The sequence below is a fragment of the Hoplias malabaricus genome, chromosome 4, assembly GCF_029633855.1.
Source record: "Hoplias malabaricus isolate fHopMal1 chromosome 4, fHopMal1.hap1, whole genome shotgun sequence".
NCBI lineage: Eukaryota > Metazoa > Chordata > Actinopteri > Characiformes > Erythrinidae > Hoplias > Hoplias malabaricus.
The window spans coordinates 39,435,989-39,449,024 of NC_089803.1; the positions used below are offsets into that span (position 1 = coordinate 39,435,989).

The 13,036-nt window shown below is 37.9% G+C and overlaps 1 protein-coding gene across 2 annotated transcripts in view; it reads right to left on the minus strand.

Moving 5' to 3' along the window:
- lingo1a (leucine rich repeat and Ig domain containing 1a) overlaps positions 1-13,036 on the minus strand; it is a 180,281-nt gene that overhangs the window by 76,329 nt on the left and 90,916 nt on the right. For both annotated transcript variants that reach the window (XM_066669837.1, XM_066669838.1), the window contains exon 2: positions 825-966. The gene's annotated coding sequence lies outside the window, so the exon portion shown is untranslated. The remainder of the gene's footprint in view (positions 1-824; positions 967-13,036) is intronic.

Consider the following 13,036-nt stretch of genomic DNA (forward strand, 5'->3'; position numbering starts at 1 on the left):
GAAACTTGTCCACATACTTTTGACCACAGCGTTTTTCCATTAATGAGTTTCAAATGCCAGTTTGGCTCATTATACATCAAGTATGTATGTTGCAATTTTGGCTAAATGACAGCACTGAAAAGGTGCGAGGGTGTTCGCTGCGCCAATACGTTGTTGTGGATTCTGGGCTTAAAAAGGAAGGCTAAGAAATATCCGCCAAAATCATAGGCAACCTTGGCTATAAATAAAGTGGAGCTGGCCATCAAAAATACTGTTTCATTGCTTTAACAAGGACACAAAAACAAAACAAAAAAACAAAAAAACCATGAGCAGCCTTCAGATCAGTTTGGTTAAAATGTAAAACCACACACTTTAATTAACCTAGTGTTACATCTGAAATAACCCCCTTCATTTCCACAAAGAAATAATAGTCATAGTGAGGAAGAAAGGAACAGAAGAACAAATAATATTTTTACGCAGGTTTTCACTACATTTTTTGACAATCTCAGAAACAAAGGTATGGTAGGGGTACACTCATATTCACTAAAAGGACAAGCAGTGTAAATGCACCTTTAAAAAGGTACAACAGTGGTGTTAGAGTCCAGTTGTCCTCTCCAAAGGTACATTACATTCTCTTCTCTTCTTTCATTATAGGACTGTGTGAAATAAATAAACGTAAATTCTGGAGATTGCTAAGTAAATTAAGTTATATATATATGAATTATGTACATATGTGTATTATTTGTACCACGTCTCCTCTCTGTCATGCTCCCTATGTTACATAAGGACTATGGATGTGCAGGGCTTCACTCTGAGCTTTGGTGAAGAAGAACAGAAAGACTCACAGGCAGTAGCTGGTGGTCTGCAGTAGTAGGTGGAGTCTGGTTTACTCAATGAAGGCCAGGTGTGAGAGAAGCTTTAGCTCCTGAGTCCACATACCCTCTCCTTCCTGCCTCCTCAGCACCACATTCACCAGCTGGAGCTCTCCTGCAACACAGCACGACACCACAGAACAATAACAGAGGAGATTCTTATTTATCTTTTTTTTTTCCTATTTTCTGAAGAGCCTGTGGCTCACCTGTAAATAACACTCAATATATCTGTTTTGGTTCACCTTTCACCTCTTATAACACTCAAGACCGGTTTAAACAAAATAGCCTGATACAAAAGTACATCATACACACAACATGGGACTTGTAGCATCTAAGGCTGTAAAGCCTCTAGTCTGGTTTTTACACGGTTACTGTCCAGCCTAGCCCCTGCACCCCCCAACACATTCATAACCCACACAAACATGAACACAATGGCTGAATGTTTAGGCAGCTAATGAGTTATGAGTAATGATGTATTGTTAATATGGCTGCTCAACTGTACATACACATGATTTCTATATAATTTTTTTTACAATCTTTCTGCTCTGGTGCGGTGGGACATGCCCTCTTTTGAAGGTACAAAGACCCTTGAGGTGTGAAGCAGTGGAAGTAAATCCCAATCTTTGGGATGAGTTGAGAGTAGCTTTTGCATTCCAAATCTAATTATCCAACATCAGAAACTAATTTCACTAATGTTCTTGTGGCTGAATACCCACCAATCCTAAGCGAAATGGTCTGACAGCTAATATAAACACCTTCCTAGAAGAATAGGGTTTATAAAGTTCTGAACAGGGAAACATCTAGATGATCACATGAGTCTTTCTGGATGTTTATGTGATTTAAACGCTAAATGCTTGTGTTAAGACTACATCTGATTTTAATTTATTTATTATTGTTATTATTATTTTTTAAACAAGTGGGAGTTAAAAGCTTAGGTTCTTCATTTTTGTTCTTAGCCATCTTTAAATGCTAATGTGTTTCATGACAATCACTCAGACATGAATGCTGAGATGTTTTTTACATCTAGTAAAAATATTCAAATGACCACTTTGAGATCACACTTGCCTGCTTTCTATTTTGTAGCCACCAAAATATTTAGAACCACCACATCCTGCAGCTTCAATCATATTCTTCAACCTAACCTCAAACACACTTCTCTCCCAGTGCAATCAAGTTCCTCACCTGAACCATGTCATTCAACAACCTATCAAATACCCCCCCTCCCCCACCTGTCATCAACCATGAACCATGTCCCGTCAACATCACCTGAAACACATTTCACTCTACAGCCTCAATCTTATCCTTCATCATCAGCCTCAGTCCTCTCAGCAAAGCAGTGCAGGGCAGTCACTTTTATTGGCACAATCCACATTAAATTATACCACTCATATTTTCCATTAAAGTTTAATGGTTGCATTTGTTTTTAATCCAAGGAGACATTTATCAGCAGGGCTACCCTCTCCAGTCCTGGTTGTTCATTACAGCTGTAATAAGCAGAGCCACATATCCTCATTTCAGCTGGACAGAGAAGCTTGTCCTTCACCATAGCACCTTCACAGAACAGCTGGTATTCCTTCAGCCTTCATGGACACAAACATATTAATAGCTTATCATCCTTCAATACTAATAAACAACAAACAAGTATATCATAAAAATGACAAATATGACTTTATTCTAATAGATATATTATGTGAAAAAATGCTTAAGAGTATATAGATAAAACACCAAACTTGAAATTAAATTGATAATATACTATAAACTAAACACTGAACATGAAATAGGGTGCATGATAATAACATGATCATATACATAACTGATGAAAACATTAGTTATAGTTGGACATATAATATTTGTAATTTCTTATTCCAGTTTCTATCTCACAATCTGATATGTACTTGAACAACAACAAATATGGACACTTGCACATGATTCATCTAATGGTTCATCGATGGAGCTGTATATTGCATTATATTAACTTCTATAAACTAAATTCTTTAAGTTTTTCCCAGTGTATCCATGTCTGATGTACAGATTTTTAATTTTACATTGTTATACATGCATCATGCATGTGCAATTTACTTCATACACATAAAAACAAAATATATTTACCAATTAAATGAAGACCATCCTGCTGTAAATCTGTGCTAATTCAACTTCCACTGAGATTTCAACCACACCGACAAGTTCCAGATTTAGCACATAACGGATGTCATAACATACACTCAGTACATCATGATTGTGAAGCACCAGGCTGCATTAAGGAAGACATCCACCACTGAAATAGGTTATCTTGACCTGCATCTTGTCAGGGAGAAAAATGTTGATGGAAAGAAACTAAAACTAAACCAGTCCACAGCGGGGGAGCTGTAGTGTTTGGTTTTCATATTGAGGTCATAACTTTCCAGTGTAACAGTTTGGTGCCATGCTGAAAACAACAGCAGTTTTGGAAAGGTCACAAAAATACACTTTTGGAAAACAGCACACACTCTAATGGGTCTGAAAACACTCAAGTGTCAACATATCAAGTCCAAATCTTTTGATACGTTAAATGGGAACATGACGTATAAAGACAAGGCAAGATTGATTTTAGGTGGACACTGGGGTTAGAGGAAGTCATTCAGTAATTTTCTGAGGGCATACAGACAAGGAAAAGTAATGGTGAATGCTATAGAAGGATACATTAGATGTAAGCAACAAATGTAGTTATATTAAGGTTTAATAATAAGCTATTTATTATTAATTAATCAAGTACTGATGTGGTGTCTAGTGTAGAATTTATTTTTATTTATTTATTTTTTTGCCAGACTGCCTACCGGACTCCTAATGAAACGCACAGAGTAGCGCTATAACATTATCTGATGTTAGTTCAGCCATATTTCACATTCCAGTTCGTTAACTACATTTGGAACAGTTCTGTGTGTTTTCACAGACATAAACTGGTTCGTGAACCAGCTGGAACCAAAGAACAGTAGGTTCTTCAGCACAAACAGTGGCTGAATAACAGGAAATAAGACAGCAATACGCTCAGTTCTCCACTGTTCACAGGCTCAGCAGGATGGATAGGAACTCTGCAACATTAACCCATGTATTATATCTCACATAGAGAGGAGGACTGCGTAATAGTGTCGTCCCGATACCACAATACGACCTTTGATATGATACCTGCCTAACCATCTCAATACTGATACTGAAACCATACCGGTGATTCTCTTCTATAAAAATTAGTAGCTAAAGTTTGTACAGAAAGTCGCTGGTGCTAGTTTTATTATTTTTGTTTTAAATAAATAACTTGTCAGAAGGTCTGAAAAGTTGCTAAAACTAGCAGAAAAATCATTAAGGGAGGGAGAGGAGGCAAAGCGCTGCGGGCACACACTGCCCCCGTGGCACTCGTTGGAAATACCACTCTTATTTTAAAACACTCCTTCTTAAAGTACTGTACTAATTCTATGGGTATTGTACCGTTTTTAATGACAAAAGTATTGAGATATTTTCTACCATGCAACACTATTGAGGAATTAGTCTTATTTCACATGGGGAGACATTTTGTGGTATTTTGTGTTTATAAAACTCCATATAGCTGTGCACAGCCACATTGAACATCGAATGTTTTACTCTAACCTGTTACACTGAATAAACAAGTAATTATAATTCTTAAAATAAGACAAAATGTTCTTGGTCTTCTTGTTCTTTGGTGGTAGATCATCCAGCATTTATTTTTTAAATAAAATGAACAAGAAAAACACTGGCATCAGTATTATGCATTATGTGTGCTCCTTTGTTCATTTCTGCATTCATTACCTGCCCTCCATATTGTCTGTACATCACAATCACATAATAAAAAGCACATGTAAAAAAGATTGATATGAAGCACCAAACTTCTCCAGACCTTCCAATGACAAGGGTATGCATTTGGGGAATTTCCTGTCTCTGAAATGCCAGAAACATTTCTGTAACAATGTCTATATGGATAATTGTATTCCGGCAAAACTAGGCTTGCCTAGTTTCTCTTTGATTTATTACAATCCAAAGTATTGCAAAGGGTAAATAATAAAGGGTAGAAATTCACTTAACGTCTTGGGATAAATGGGATTACCACACAGTGATGCATAAAGAATAAAAACAAAAATCGGTAGTTGGTAGTTTCAACTGCATTTAGTTCCACATGTACCCTGTAGTCCGAACCAAAGACAGTTTTCTAAAAGCCGACCATAGATCAGATTCTTGAAGGATTTTGTATGTAATAATTGTCCAAGAGCCTTACTGATACGTCCTTTAAAGTGTTCAGCCTTTCTAAGCATGAAAGGACGTCTAATGCATTTTTAATATGGCTTTTCCGTTCATTTTTTTTTTTAGGGAGAATAGAGGTAATCCTTGGCCTGACACTAGTCTTTATTTCATGTCTGAGATCCTATTCTTTTGCCATAATGGAATGTCAAGGGGAAAATCTTTCTAGGACTAAGGGGTGTCATTCTAAAATGAGGAACGGCAACAAAGGCAGGGTTTTAGACAAAGAAACTCAATAAGAAGTGCACTGATGATGAGTTCAGTACTGTTCAAAGGCAAGGTAAAAAAAAAAAATTTAATCACCATCAGCAAGCCGGTAAAAACAGTGCTATTCCAAATCAAAAACTTCTGACCATATACTTCAGTGCTGAAGCGGTAGTACATCAAAAGAACTAACCCTCTGATTTTCTTTAAAGGAGAGGTGAGGGTCTTGAGTCGAGGCTAAGGCAAGCCATCGACTTTTGTTGTTTTATTGATCAGCAGAAGAACTACGTACACCTGCAGAGTCATTCTTATTGCAAAAGCCACACCTTAGAACAACAAGGGTTGTAACATCAATACAATAATCAATAATCCAACTATTTCAATTATCAGGAGCAATTACAGACCATTTTAACAGACTATTTTTACTTGTACTTCAGTAAAAGGATCAAAGTTTCATATGAGCTCTGTGAATGGAGCAGTGGAGACTCAATACCGAACTACTGCAACTTTCTAGCACCTTTTAACTTTTATATACATTTCAGCAACTGTCTTCTTAGACATGTAGTGATTATCTGTTATACGCTGTGCATGTATGTTAAACGACAAAAGGGAGCACCAATAAACCTACATAGAGTTTGTAACAAATTCTAGCCAGCAACCACTGCAGCCAAACAATCCCATGTCCTGAGCAGTGCACACCCAGCCCTCCGCCTTACCTGCATGCTAACATCTGGTCCTCCTTACTTGCTCATTAGCTTCAGTATGCATATTACTCTATGCTCTAATCTCTCTAATCCTCATACAGCGATGCATGCCTTAATTCATTTCCACGTTTGGTTGATTCGTGTACTCTGCCTCATTATTTTATTTAGTGTTTCTTCTGTCACCTTGTCACGTTGAATTGCTCAGTGGCTAGCTAGCCTGCCATTGTTTTCATTAACTTCCTGGTTTAGTTGTTTATATTTTGGATAAACTCAGTGCTTGTACTCATTTATTTTACTTGCTTGGGATTTATAATAAATCTGCAACACTGTCCACCTCAGCCATACTGCAAATACTCTGCAAATGTGTAAAACTGTATTTATGGCATATGCTGTACTTTGAACATACATAAAATTAAAATACTGATATAAATACCGTACCCCAGAATGCATTTTTGTAGTGTGTTCTTTCATTTCTGTTAGTTCATTGATTTGTAAACCTGAACATAGATTTTAATATTGTTGCTGTCCCAAAATGCCAATATTGGGTATGGCTATTCTAGTAACAATATTCTATATGTGTATATGCTCTTTCCAGTAACTTGTATCCAATTCTATATGTGAACTTGAGTCAACATATATACAAATTATTTATTTCATTTATTTCACTTGCATGTGCAAAACGCATTAAAGGAACTACAGTCACATGGAACTGTGAACTCCATTTATCATGGGACTAGCTTAGTTTTGCTATAAAAGATTCCGGGCAGGCTCTGATGCCACTGTGACCCTGAAGAGAATGAAGCGCTTACAGAAGATGAATGAATGTATGAATGAAAACAACAGGATATTTCCTTTGAGCAAAAGTGTACAAACCTCTGCATATAACAGTAGAAGCACTTGAAACTGTGCAAATATGAATAACACACTCGAGTTGATAGATGAGATTGTTTCATGGTTAAATAGTGTCCTCACGTTAACTACAGGGTTAAAAAAGTTTCTCTGTAGTTTACAACAGGCCTCGGCAGAAATATTGAACTTTGTGAAGCAACAGTGAGAAAATGTTTATGCCTGCAGAAAGCATGGAAAATGATAAAGCCACTGCAATTGCATAAACAATCCGGCTAGAATGGGATATAAAACCTTGTAGTCTTGCCATTAATGCACATTGTCCTCTTCCATTATTTATTATATAGACGATATCTTCCCTTGGCTTTTTGTTTGTGTGTTCAAGCCATATATTTCACAGTACAGGTCAGTGCTTTTGGGACGTGATCTCATCCAGTGTGGAATTAGAACTGACACTAGTGCTGTGGATTAAATGGATAATAATGGCTGAAGCACTAACAGGAGAGACATGACAGGAGAATGCCATGTTTAAATATAGGCCCCGGCTGAATCATGTCTCCTCTGTCCACAAAGACATATGAAAACATATTCATTTAAAATGCACAGTGCAAAAGAGCTATCATCACTGTGTGGAAAGCATAAATAAACAAACAAACTCTTTACCATTTTCTGTAACACTAGCTTACAGTGCCTTGTTATACTGACAGTGATGAACAGTGTAATTACAATGAATTAATTGTTGAATACAAATATAATGACATGGGTCAGAATATGGGAAATTATAATATAAACAATAATACATATGGAAACTACATCATATACTCACAACAGTTTAAAAAAAAAAAAAAAAAAAACCCACACAAAAACAAAAACTGAAATGCACATTCAGCCCTGTGTGAGACCTTGCCTTTCCACTGCAATAAGACTCTACACTGTGCCTCTTTACTGCAGGGACACTGCAGACTGCCCTCCTGCTGTCTGAATTGTGCCCAGTTACACTACACAGCTCTGTGTTTACAGTCGAGTAATACACACTGATATGCACTGGCTTGCTTCTAACTGCACCTCCCATTGTGCACTCTAGACTGAATTTTTTTTCAGGATAATTTACTGCCAGTTTACAACCTCACATCTTCATTAGTACAGTACCTACAGATGCTGGTCATATGTATTTTTCATAAATGTGTAAACAGATATACTTTTTTCATTCCATGATTAAAAGTATTTCTGTATCCCCAAGTCCCTTTGCATTTGGTGCATGTCTGCTCTTGTGCAATATGTATGCTAATTCACCAGCTTATTAGTGTTAAAATAACACAGAGTGTTGAAGTGTTACATTTTTACACTGTTAATTTAACAGTAATTGATTTAACACTATGGGTGGTGCAGCAGGTAGTGTTGCAGTCACACAGCTCCAGGGATCTGGAGGTTGTGGGTTCAAGTCCCGCTCCGGGTGACTGTCTGTGAGGAGTTTGGTGTGTTCTCCTCATGTCCGCGTGGGTTTCCTCCCACAGTCCAAAAACACACGTTGGTAGGTGGATTGGCGACAGGTGTGAGTGAATGTGTGAGTGTGTGTCACCCTGTGAAGGACTGGCGCCCCCTCCAGGATGTGTTCCTGCCTTGCACCCACCATGACGCTGAACTGGATAAGCGGTCACAGACCGTCATGAACAGCGGTAGGTTGTTCACCTGTTGGCCACATTTGTGGATCAGGCTGCATTAGTGTTTGGATCGGGTGAAATGCGAGAGGAAAGTCTCAAAATCCAAAAACCCACGAGAGGAAATGAACAAATGCACCTCACGGAAACCACGTGAATGACTTGATCCACAAATACAGATTCTACATTTTACAAATACATTTTAAATTCGAGACTTCGACTTTACAAATATATTCAATGTAAATTTAAACAAATGTATTTATTTTCACATAAAATTGTGATATATCTACGAAACCAAAAACATGTATTTATTAATGTAACTGTATTTGTACAAACTGCAAACTGTGAGACACAGATTGGGATGTATTCATTTGTGAATAGTGAAACATATTTGTGGCATGTGTTTTATTTGTGGATTAACATTTATGCATTTGTAAAGTATTGAGACTAATCTCTCTCCATAGTTTCACCCTGGAAAATTATATGACGATTGGTGGAATTACCACATATACATGTTAGGCTTATGAAATTTGTCACGGAAAGTTTCTTGTAGGCTTTGAAGGAACACTAGTAGGTAAAGTGTTTTTTTGATTTGGAATAGTGTTTTTTTGTGATTTTTTTATTCATTTTCTGCATCATGAGAAAAGAGCAACTGCTGTTACACTTTGAGAAAACACGACAGTGACAAGATGTTAATTGCCGACATATGAGAGAAAAAATCAATATAAGTTTATATTCTCACTTCCATATGCTGGCAACAGGTTTTTCAGCATGAACGGTGTTGAAGTTGTAGGTTTCATTCATGTGGAAATAACTGACATTTGAATCAAGAAAACTCAATGTATCTGTGTATATTTGTCCTAGTGTACGATGTCATTTTCTTTCTAAACAGCCACTGATGTAATGGACCAAAAAAACTGTTTGTGTGCTGGATGATCTTGAGCAAACACAGCTCAGAAAAGAGTTCAACGAGCTGCAAACAGCTTGTGTGTTAGAGCATCACAAGCAAGCCATCGCCCAAAAAATAAATAAATAAATAAAATAAATAAATAAACACACACACAAGCAGGAGCATAATGATTGCGTCATATCGCATGTCGCTCAAAAAAAAAAAAATGCCGGGAAATTCCGGGGCTAAATTGAGAGGTACAGGGCAATATTCAGGCCTTCCACCACAAATGAGATCCTGTTAAAATAGTGCCAAGGATTTAATTCCCCGTCATTCCGGTTAATGGCTGCTGGCATTTTGCGGTGGGGCTGGATATGAGAATTACTCCATTCTTCTCCTGTGGCTACGGCCATCTATCAGACTGTCCGTAATTATTCCTGAGGCTCCGTCACTGTGACAGCCTCTCTCCTCTGGAAGTCTGGGTAAAAATGGCTAATGCTGCGTGGGCTGAGGGTGGAGGGGGCTACTCAGAGGGAGGTGGAGGGGTGGGATGAATGGCTGTTCCTTGGCAGAAGGAAGGTAGGAAGGAAGGAAGGAAGAAAGGAAGGAAGGGTGTGTGCTGTGTCAGGAGGGGGGATGTTTAGAGACAAAAGCACACCTGTTCCTGCTGGAACGGGACAAGGCCAAAAACTAATTTGGAGCAGCCATGAAAAATATTTCCAACTTTTGGACATTTTTAAATCCAATGCAATTAAAGCAGCTCTTTCTGAAAGCAGATTTAGTTTACCTGATTATTCTCATCCTCTATGTCCCATGTTGCAGTTGAATATTGTAGTGAGTAACAGTGCTGTACAGCAGAGTAGGATTTAATTAACTAACATTAACTGATTAAACTTGTAAGTCATTTTGGATAAGCGCATTTATGTAGATTTTATTATTACCTCTGTTTCAAAATATAAAGCTGAGAAAGCAAATCTACATAATAATCTTTAGCCTTCAATCGCATTTCACTCTCACTCTAATAGTGTGTCAGTTCACCTTAAGTGATTCTGACCTTGAAGGTTTGCAAACACTCATCAAGAAACCACTGCATCTTCCTGTACACAGTGATAGACAACAGCGTTAACTCCATATGCTGAAACACTTACTAACACGGAAATAATTCACATTTCACTCTACTGAACTTGGTTTAGCCATAGGCACGTTATACCTCTCACTAGCTGCTATACTTAAATATTTTAGCACATAAATAAATATAGCTATAGCACAATAAAGCTAATAGCTTATCAAGACCAGGATGAGAAAAGTAGTGCTGCATTTACATTGACAAACAAACAATATTGTAAGTTGACATGGTGAGAAGGTTCACTGGGAAGTTTTCATCATAGGTGAGCTTTTATTCTGATATTTGGAAAATATGATTACTCACAGTCCTTGCCCATAACAAACTTTTATTTTGAAAAACTTTCATTTCCTTTGACAGTAGGTGACATTATTTTCATTTGGTTTTTGTCACACTCGGGGCAGCTGAGAGTTGTTAGAGAAGAGGGCTTGGGACTGGGAGGTCACTGGTTTGATCCCCAGAACCTGCAGGAAAACTGGGGCCAGTGGGAGTGAAGAAACAGCACTGTTCTCCTCTTCAATCCAAACCTTAATGGCCGTTGAGCAAGGCACCCAACACTCTGCACCCTGGGTGCTGGGGAAGGCCAGAAAGAGAGAGAGTTCACTGCCAGGGTGGTTTTAATATGGAGGAGTCAATTCACTGTAAGTCGTACTACAATATATAAATAGACATTTCAACATTCACATGTTAAAACATGTATTTTCCAAGTTTTCCCACAGTAAATTGTCCTATTTATGTTAAAATTAGCAATGGTTCATAGTTTTTTTTATTTTTTTTTACATTCACTGAGCTCCCATCCAATGGTGGCACTGTTTCACTAAATCCATAGACACTCTGTTGCATGCCTGAAGAAGAATCACAAAGTGCTGCAATCTGTTGTGTGTGTGTGTGTGTGTGTGTGTGTGTGGATTTACAGGTGAATTTACAGGGGAAACTTACTGCTGTTTCTAATCCTTTGGAGCCTAATCTTATGGTTAGCCTCTAGGGTTTGGGGTAAGGTTTATGATTTTAGGGTTAGCATTATGCTTTGGGTTATGGTTAGAGTTAGAGTTGAGGCAGGGATTAGGATTTAGGGATAGGGTTATTTCATGCTACTTAGGCATAATGTTCAGACCCTGGAAATGATCATTTAAGTCAAATGTATACACACACACATTGAGACTATGCTGGTTAATCATTAATGTAACTGTCCAAAAACTGACCTCCATAATTAATATGCACAATCTCTGAACTGCATGAATTTATATTAAAAAACATCATCTGTAAGTGTCAGTGACCAAGACACAGTGGTCAATTAACACAGTTAGCACATGGTCATAACACTGTAATTGTTCACCACATTAGACCTAGTCTGTGTCATACATCGGTAAAATGACAAGGAATTTGTAATGGAAGGCCTGCAGACAGGGTGTGTGTGTGTGTGTATAGGGGGTACATGAATAGTTTGTGTTGTGAAAAGAGCTACAGAAGAGATAAAGGATGGTAAGCACCTGTGTGGCCTTTTTTGATAAGTCAAAATTTGGCAAATATCCAACAACTCCAGTGCTGCTCATAATGCTGCTAGGATTTGCAAATGCCCTACTTATTTTATACATTTGTCAAATATGCTGTCAGTTGCTTCTCTCTCTCTCTCTCTCTCTCTCTCTCTCTCTCTCTCTCCCTCTCTCTATTCTTGGTGCTGAAGAATTCTGGGGATGGATTACTGGCTTTATGTTTGGGGAAAGTGGTGGTATGATGCTGGGTTTGATGACAGCATGGGGTTTATCTGTGTCTGAGATTACAGACTGAGAGCGGCTGCTTACCGGCTGTGAGTTTAAAATCACACACACACATAACTGAGGAACATCTCCACATCCCTGATATGTTGTTTACAGGGGAATACAGGGTCTGTCATGTTTACCTCAGCACAGTCACAGTGTAGCACTCTCAACAGTACAGTCCCTCCCCTTCCTGCTTAAACACATCCAGTACACAGCTTCATTAAACAAGGTCAGACATGAAGATTTTTTTCTTTTTAGAATACACAGGGTTTAGAGTTAGTAAACCTTTAGATCAGAGGTTTCATACCAGCTGAGGATTAATACTGGACCATGGGGCATTTGGAAACCTGTCTCAATGCCTGTTACCATGGTGAAGTAGCAAGATAACCACTGCACTTCACTTTATAAAAATTACCATTACTATTATTTGAATAGTGCATTTTTTCATAAGAATTGCAGAGTATAGTGTATATGAGATTATTAACATAGCAGTCTACTTCGTCACGTCTCCGCCTGACACCGTGTGCATACATTTAAAAGCTGTTTCAAAAGAACACAAGAAAAGGCAGAGAATGGATGTGTGACCCATTTGTTTCTAAACCATTAGTTAACTCACCGGAACAAGAGGTCAGCCTACTGGAATAATAAATATAAAGTATTGAAGATTAATCACATTACAGTCAGTCACATTACAAACTGAATACCGTTAACCTGTCA